General features: G+C 32.1%; 1 long non-coding RNA gene across 21 annotated transcripts; it reads right to left on the minus strand.

Annotated features, from left to right (window-relative positions):
• Positions 1-2,685: 2,685 nt before the first annotated feature.
• On the minus strand, positions 2,686-7,724 carry LOC145097596 (uncharacterized). Of its 21 annotated transcripts, XR_013704428.1 has the most exons (12): positions 6,947-7,724; positions 6,702-6,807; positions 6,482-6,529; positions 6,362-6,417; positions 6,164-6,238; positions 6,014-6,070; positions 5,655-5,766; positions 4,611-5,063; positions 4,432-4,510; positions 4,260-4,318; positions 3,139-3,253; positions 2,686-2,977 (listed from the first exon to the last, which is right to left on the minus strand). It is a non-coding gene; the product is annotated as an uncharacterized LOC145097596 (long non-coding RNA). The 21 variants fall into 21 exon arrangements; XR_013704424.1 differs by having other exon boundaries at positions 2,686-3,253; positions 4,260-4,510; positions 4,611-4,707; positions 4,947-5,063; XR_013704420.1 differs by having other exon boundaries at positions 2,686-3,253.
• Positions 7,725-8,458: the final 734 nt, after the last annotated feature.

An 8,458-nucleotide genomic window follows, 5' to 3' on the forward strand; every position in this document is an offset into this window, starting at 1 on the left:
AATAACTTGAGAAGAAGGTTACTTTGGTTTTCCCTATTAAAATCGGCCCTTGCCCACTCTTTGTGTATCCACTAGTGTCATTTCATGAACCGTGGGATCCTTTATATAGTGTGGCTCATTAGGGTTACACCATATAAACCATAATGCGCATGAATTTTCATTTCCTTCATGATCCATGGGTTTTAACCTCCATGGATTATCCATGGGTTACCACATGGGTTAAGCCCAACATGAAGGACAATGGATCACAAGCTCATATATATAAGAATGAATGATTTACATATTAAATCCCTATATATTTAATTAGTCTCTTTTGATCACAAAATTAATTCCAAATTAATTCTTGATCAATACTAATAATAGTTTCGATACCATGCAACCCAAATGCACCATGCTACTCTTGGGTCGAATACATACCAATAATAGATATGGGCTTTGACATCTAATCCAACACTTTTCACATGACATTAAGTACTTAATGGTCAAGCTTTAAACTCATTCCTTTAGTGGATTAGAAGGTCATTTATTATGCTATTTTGAGGTGTGCACAAGAATGGTTTAATGGCTTACGAGCTTAAACATGGGATTATTCACATGAAATCACAACATCAACATATGGGTTAAGATTGGAATCGAACTCATTAAGCCCTATAATTAAGATCTTGAGGCCGGAAAATTAGTCCATACCAATCACCCACTTGTTGAAGTTCTGGATGTGGGCATCAGCAGCTAAAGGTGGTCCAATCACCCTTAGATCAAAGTACCATGCTAAAAATAAATAAAATAAAAAGAACCCTATGCTTGATCATTATAATCCAAGGCTGCCACACACCGATGACAAGGGTTGTCAGTGGCAGTCCAGTGGTGATTCACGATGACAGCAAACAAAACCATCCACAACTTATATACAAAGCAAGTAGGGACAGAAAAGCCTAGGAGTTCTACATTATATGCATAGACCCACCCACCAACTGGTGGCTGATAGAGGTAAGAATACATACCGCCAGCAAGAGGTTGTTGATAGTTTGTGGTGATCCAACATCTGATAGAAAAGAAAGATAGAAAAAAAAAAGAAAAAAATGGTGACATAATAGACTAACCAGACAAGTAATCCACGTTAAGACCTTCCTTCTCTCCGATGGTTTCCTAAAACTCTGAGAACTAGCTTCAACAACCCTCCCTATCACATGATCTTGCTCTCTTTTCTCTCTCATTGTTAAAGACGTTGGCACAAAAGAAAGATATTTTCTCAGGTTGGAAGGGAAGAATCCGCACAGTTATATATGGGATTGACTCAAAGAATTGGGTGTAGCTCCTAATAAGGCTAAAGGGTCTAGTCACTACATGCCTACTAGAAAAATGACGCTACATCAACGCCATATCATCTTCACCGGATCCTTAATATCACACCACTAACCCTTGGAAAGGATCACCACTCCATAATATATATATATATATATATATATATATATATATATATATATATATATATATATATATAGACACACACATACACACTAGAAAAGTGATATCACCTCAACGCCACATCATTTTCACCAGATTCTTAATACCACACCACTAACCCTTGGAAATGATCATTTACATCAGATTCTTATCTAATGTAAATGTGAATCAAATATTATATTTAATTCATCTTGTGTTCAAGCATTAGAAGCATGTCGGATGAATGGTTATTGCATTTGATTTCAAACCAAGATGTGGTGGTATCATAAAAACCAAACCGCATAAAACCGAACGGTGTGGTTTCTAAACTTCAAAAAACCGATGTTGTGGTTTTCGGTTTTGTTTTGGGAAAATCTGCACCGAATCGCACCATGTTCACCCTTACTATAATATGTGTGTGTGCGTATATATATATATATATATATATATATATATATATATATATATATATATATATATATATTCAATACAGAACCATTATTAATGAAGAAACCAATGAACCAATTAAATCATTGATTTAATACGATCAATGGCAGAAGGAAAGGTTGTAGACATTTACAATATACGCACATGCATCGGATTATAACAAAAACTACTTCTTTTGTTTTGTTTAATTTTAAGACTATGTTTTTTATCGAAGAAAAAATCGAATATAACATTATTCATGATTTTTCGTCCTCTTTCAATAGAGATCCATATTCGTATACATAAAATAATTTTTTTTCAAAAAAACTCACTTCATTTCTTTGTTTATTGAAAAGTTAAAGTCTAATTTTTATTGAAGAAATTTAATAAATATATCAAAATTCATATTTTTTGGTACTCTTTAAACATGGATTCATACTAATTAAAAAAAAACATTTTCATTTTAAATTCACATTATGAATCTGCTCAGAGTCACATTGTGAATCTACTCAGACTCACTTGTGAACCTGCTTAGATTCACAATGTGAATAATATTAAGTCAGATTACATTGTGAATTCTGAAAACTAATTTATACACTTCAGATTCATAATGTGAATAAATCTATTTGTTAATTTTGCAAAACTAATTTATTAACAATCAAAACGTTAAAATATTATAAAATTACATGAAAATATAGTTCGATTCATATGTGAATATCATTAAATTAATTTGTGGATGATCAAAATGTTGAAATAATAAGTTAGATTCACATTGTGAATATTAAAATTGAAATATTTTAATTCGGATTCACAGTGTGAATCTAAAACTGAATGGTTTTATTAGTCAATATTAATGTAAACTAGAAAGGTAACCCCACGTTGCGGGGGACAGAAGGTGTCGCTTTTGTTTGGAAGTATAGTACATTGTTCTAATTGGTAGCTACAGTAAAGTATGTTGCGATTGTCTACGTTTAGCCCATTTACAAATACACAAATATGTTGTAGCACATTAGACTTTCAACTATAGCAGATAAAGTATGTTGTTATTCTCTTTCGTCGAGCCCCGAGCTTGTGGTCCTCCTTTGAGTTTGGGTTCAATTGGATGAATCTGTCAAGTCAAGGTGAGAAAGACACATATACAAAACAATTTTTTTGGTCCTCCTTTTCAACTATACCAGATGTCTTTATGTAGAGACATATAACTATCATAATAGCATAAAAAACAGAAAGCAACAATTTAAACTGATTAAAAAAATTTGTTAATTATACCTTCATGTGTCCATCCATACCCGTCGCAGCTGCAACAATCCCCAAACCACCTTAAGACAGCTTCATGACAAGCTTTGTAGCATAGGCTCTAAGAAATCTCTTAAAGAATTGCCACCTAAAAATCACAGATATTTTGATTATTATAATGAAAAAACACAATTTAAATCCCGAAAAAAAATCTTTAATATTCCTAAATGAAAATATGGTAAGAACTCTCTTAAAGAATTGCTATACACTACCATTACTAAACATGACCAGCCATACACTACCATACACTACCTGTTTAGACATGTGAACAGATCTTGAGCAAGTCTTGTCCAGCCTTTTTAGGACAGGAAAAAAATTGAAACTTTTGTCTCATTGATCTCTCAAATTGATCAAAACCCTTAAATGAAAAAGTTTTTATTTTAAGGATGCTCCTTTCTGATGAAAGAATGTAATATTTAAGGGAAAACAATAAAGGAAAAAAGAAAGAAAGAAAGCACACTAATTCCATCAAAGAAACAGTCAATTCCCATATACAAACTGACCAAAATTACATTTACATCTATCCATAAATTGTACGACCCATCAAAGACATAAGTTGTTTTTTTTTTTGAAAGTTTACATACGAACCTAGTGATCCATATGTTTCATCTGCAACAGAAGTTGGACATTTAGTTTCTAATTTATATTTTTCTTTTTTATGATTTTCAATAATATATTCATGTTACTATCATTTTTTGACATAACAAAACATTTAATATAAATTTTTGCTAACAAAAATTGAAATTACATGAGTATTTTAACAAATCACTATGATAGTTTTTAAAATTTAAACAATCAGAATTTGATATCATGAATAAATAATTTGTTACCTAGTAACAAAATTTAAGATTTAAAAGGGACACCTTTATTTGTTTTTGTAAAACAAATGGAAGTGAATAGTACATACATAATGTACTAACATAAGAGATGAAAATAAACAAATAAATTAGTGTACCAACAAATGGAAGTGAATAGTACATACATAATGTACTTCGAGTCGAAATCCCATTCCTCATAACTTGAATATAGCTAATCAAGGCAAAATTAGAATCTATCTCAAGGTATTATCAAGAAAATTGTGGTAAGAATTGTACCTAATCAAGGCAAGTAATTTTGATCTTGAAATCTTGAATCTTGCACTTGTTACGGCATTCTACTGTTTTGAACATTTTAGTCATACAAAAAAGAGCTAGTTTTATGTCAAGTTTATTACCCAAAAAAATTAAAAATAAATAAAAAATAGAAAATAGTATTTTTGTTAATGACCTTGGTGGTTCATATTCAAGGGAAATAATGCGAGCTGTCGAATTCAAAAGAAAGTTGTAGTTGATGAAGCATTTTAAAGCTACATCAACCATAACCAATAAACCTCACATTCTACATCAACTATATGAGAAAATCGTTAAGTGAAAATGAAAGATTTTTAAAGCTGCAAAAATGTTTACCCTCGAAGTCATCTTTTTTTAAAACTTCCTGTGTTGTTACTTCAAACTCTAATCTTTTTGATGTCGTGCGACTGACTGGTTTCGTAAGATCAAGATCCTACATAATGTACACAATTGAGAATGAGTGATGTAGAAAGATAGTGAAAACAGTTGAAAGGATAGTTATCCCTGTGGTGTAAAATTGTCGTTTAAGAAAATATATGTAAAGTTGATAGTCATTTTTGTCCCTAATAAGTACAATTGGGACCTGTGTAGATTTCTTCAAATTCTTAACATGATGTTGGTTTGTTACAGGACAATATAAAAAAACTGGCAGACTTTTGATTTGATTCTAACCTGAATACCGTTTTTGGCATCTTCAAGTACAATGCTCTTACGGGTGAAAGAGAAAGTAGATTACCTATAACGGTAGCGAGAGAATAATACATGACCATTACCTATATCCATGCTGACCTAAAAATGTAAAACCACATTTTGTAAGAACTCATCATTTTCTGAGGTTTTATGTACAAAATACATGGAAGCAGCAAAATTTTGAAATTTCATTCCAATGAAATGAAGCATTCCATTCGTTCCAATATTCCATCGTAGCAAATAGTGATTAAACTGTAAATTCAAAACTTCAGTGACTTTTAGCCTAATAAAATCCTCCTCCAACATAAAGAAACATACATTAGTTGTATATATTATATATAATTTTCTGAAACCCCACTCCCATAACAGGAAATTGTTACATTACCTGAAAACACGCTTAAACATTATGAACTCAAGCCTTTTCAGTTATGAACTGAATTTGGTGCCAATCATTTAAAAAAATAGCATAAATCAAACAATTTCATTCAAAAGAAGAAATTTTCAAAGTTTGATCGAAGAAATATAAAAGTTGGTAAATAAAATTAACTAATGCAAATGTTGGTATGTTAATCCGTTCCATTCTCTTTATTTATTAAAAGACTAAAATACCCCCATTAAAAGTGAAATATTCTTTTTTTAAAAAGAATTTCATTCTATTTGTAATTTTCTGGCCAGATTCCATTTCTTTACCTTATTTGTGTAAAAAGACGAAAACACCCTCGCATCCATGTCTAAATCTTATGTGTTGTTTCATGTTTTCAGGCCACATACATCTACGTCACTGATGAGGTGAAGGACAAGACTGGAAAAAACATTGATGTTAGTTGTTAGAAGCAAAAATTTGTCACTTCTCTTCCTAATCAAGAAAATGGGTGTGTATAATATCAGCTTTGTTGTAAGAATTTTCATAATATTTACCAAAAAAGGAAATTTTGATAATTTTGAAATTGAATAAGCAGAGTGATGCCCATTCGGACATTTTAAAAAGTTAAGGAAAAAATTGAATGAGGAGAAACTGGCATAAAGTTACGACTTAATAGAGAACTGACCATCTTGTAAGCAGCCGATTGCAAAGTGTAAAAGCCCATCCAAATGAGAACTCAAACCTGACAACAAAGAAAGCTGATATTCTAAGGAAAATATTAATAATAAGCTCGTTCATCAATTTAAGTAAACCAAAAAAAGGAACCTTTTTTTACCTCTGTCATGTCAAGTATAAGATTTAACTGCCTAGAATAAGATGGAATACATGGTAATGTAACCTCATTCATAGGCTGCAAAGAAACCCAAAAACGGGAAACATTTAAACAGAATCAATGTAAAAAATATTCAAAAAGAATCAGAAGAAATAACATAAATAAAAAAATAAACGTAGAGGTATTAATATCTTTCACAACCTCCCACGCGGTTGTCCTTTTTAGTCTCCAAGATAGTGATTTCTGATCATAGAATTCTATGGACAGAAATACAAAACATCAGTTAACTTCAAAACATCCTTAACTCAAGTTGATTCCTACCTTCAGAAATGCTCCTCATCCAGCAACATCCTATTTATCCAACAGAACCTAAACACAACAATAAGCACACAACTATGAGAAATTGAAAAATCAAAAATCGAATCAGTGACCAACCAACCAATTGGAACTTGCAATGTAAACTGATTGGCTGTCTGTTCTGAATGGTTAATTGGAGTGTAAAATCTATATAATGAATTAAAAAATTGAGAAATATACCAACCCCATAGGCACGACGGTCATAAGTTGCTTACAATCATTATCAATGCCTCAAAGGCATTTGCTCGAACATGTGGTGACCGTTCTGATAAGAAGACCAATAGTTCCAGCTGTATGTTTTGGTTTCACCGATTTAGGGAGTGAAAGTTAGGGCAAAAATCGCACATCTCATAAAATCGTTCAGAAAAGACAAATCGTGAAGAAGCAGTGAAAGTAAGATGGAAAGCGTTTTGGCAGAATGAAACGTACCTAAGTTGAAGAACTAGACCAAAAAATTGGTGGTGGTTAACCGGTGATGCTCCTTCAACTAAGTGACTGAAATTAGGGCTAGAAATCGTACCAAGCGAGATAGAGAGTGAGATTTAGATAATGAAATCGAAAAACAAACCTATTGTAAGAAATACAACGACATTGTCGGCGGTTTTTTATTCTGGTTTGAATCCGTCATCGTCATGGACGACCTCACAGAGCAACGTAATAGAAGCGAGGGTAAAGATCTGGAATTTAGGTTTGCAAGAAACGGCGAACTAAGGGTGAAGGATCTGTTGTGAGGGGAGATGATCAAGCGAGTGGTTTCTTAACTGAATGAGGCGGTGTTGCAGTGTCTTGTAACAGGAGGCGATCACACATAGCAATTAATGTCAGGAAGTCGATGACTCATTAGGGCATCACCGGTCACCGCTCGTTTCGTCTTGTTTCACTAACAGTGTGGAACCGGTAAATGGGGTGACGGTGGTTCGTTGTAAGGAAAAGGAGCCGACTTTTTATTAAATAGAGAAGGGTAAGGAAGAGAAGTCGAAGGATTGTCTCCAAGCTTTCCAAAACAGAGTTTCAAAACTGGAATATAGAGCAGATAAGAAAAAATCGATAGATCGTCGGTAGGGAAAACGGATTACACCCAAGAAGGATTAAGGCGGTCGGTTGGGAAGCATCTAGTTAAACTGTATATAAAGATGCAGTGCAGTGTATCTATTGGAGGATGAAGGCGGTGGAGAACACGTAGTAAAAGCGAATGCGGTGGAACAGACAGACGTTACCCGATTAAAAAAAAAAAGTATGTGTAAACAAAAATACCCCTGAGAATTTGGTCCAATCACAACCAAATACTGTTAAAATTTTTCACATCTTTAATAATAAAATTAAAAAAAAGACCAAAAATAGAGGGACTGAATCTGCTAAAGCCAGAAAGTGTCTTGGCAAAATTAAAAGCTAAAAGAATTTAGCAAATATACATAACTATAAGGACCAATAATGCCAAACCTTAGCCACTTTACTGTAGCTAAGGTTGGATAATTTTAATATATTGTATAATTAATAGACGAAAAAAATTAAAAGTTTGCTATAGTTAGTTTTTTTTGAATAAAAATAACATTAAATATCGAAAGTAAAACAATAAAACGAAGTGAGTTTTTCGATTTTTTTTAAACTTTTATATGTCAACATGAATATGTATGGAAGAGGACGAAAAATTATGAAAAACGATATATTTGGTTTTTATTCAAATAAAAACATAGCCTAAAAAAATTTACGCGAAAAAAATATGTGAGTTTTTATGTAAAGATGTGTGTTTTTTTGGTATAATTAATTCAATGTATGTCCTTTTAATGTACAAGTGTACATCCATTTTTTTGGGCGTTAATCATTATGATTTTCAACGTTCACGGTTGGTTCTTTGGTTCTTTAGTAATAATGGTTTTCTATTGAACATCACACACACACACATATATATATATATATATATATATATATATATATATATAT

Source organism: Lactuca serriola, chromosome 4 (genome assembly GCF_051521515.1).
Source record: "Lactuca serriola cultivar US96UC23 chromosome 4, Lser_US96UC23_V15, whole genome shotgun sequence".
Taxonomy (NCBI): domain Eukaryota; kingdom Viridiplantae; phylum Streptophyta; class Magnoliopsida; order Asterales; family Asteraceae; genus Lactuca; species Lactuca serriola.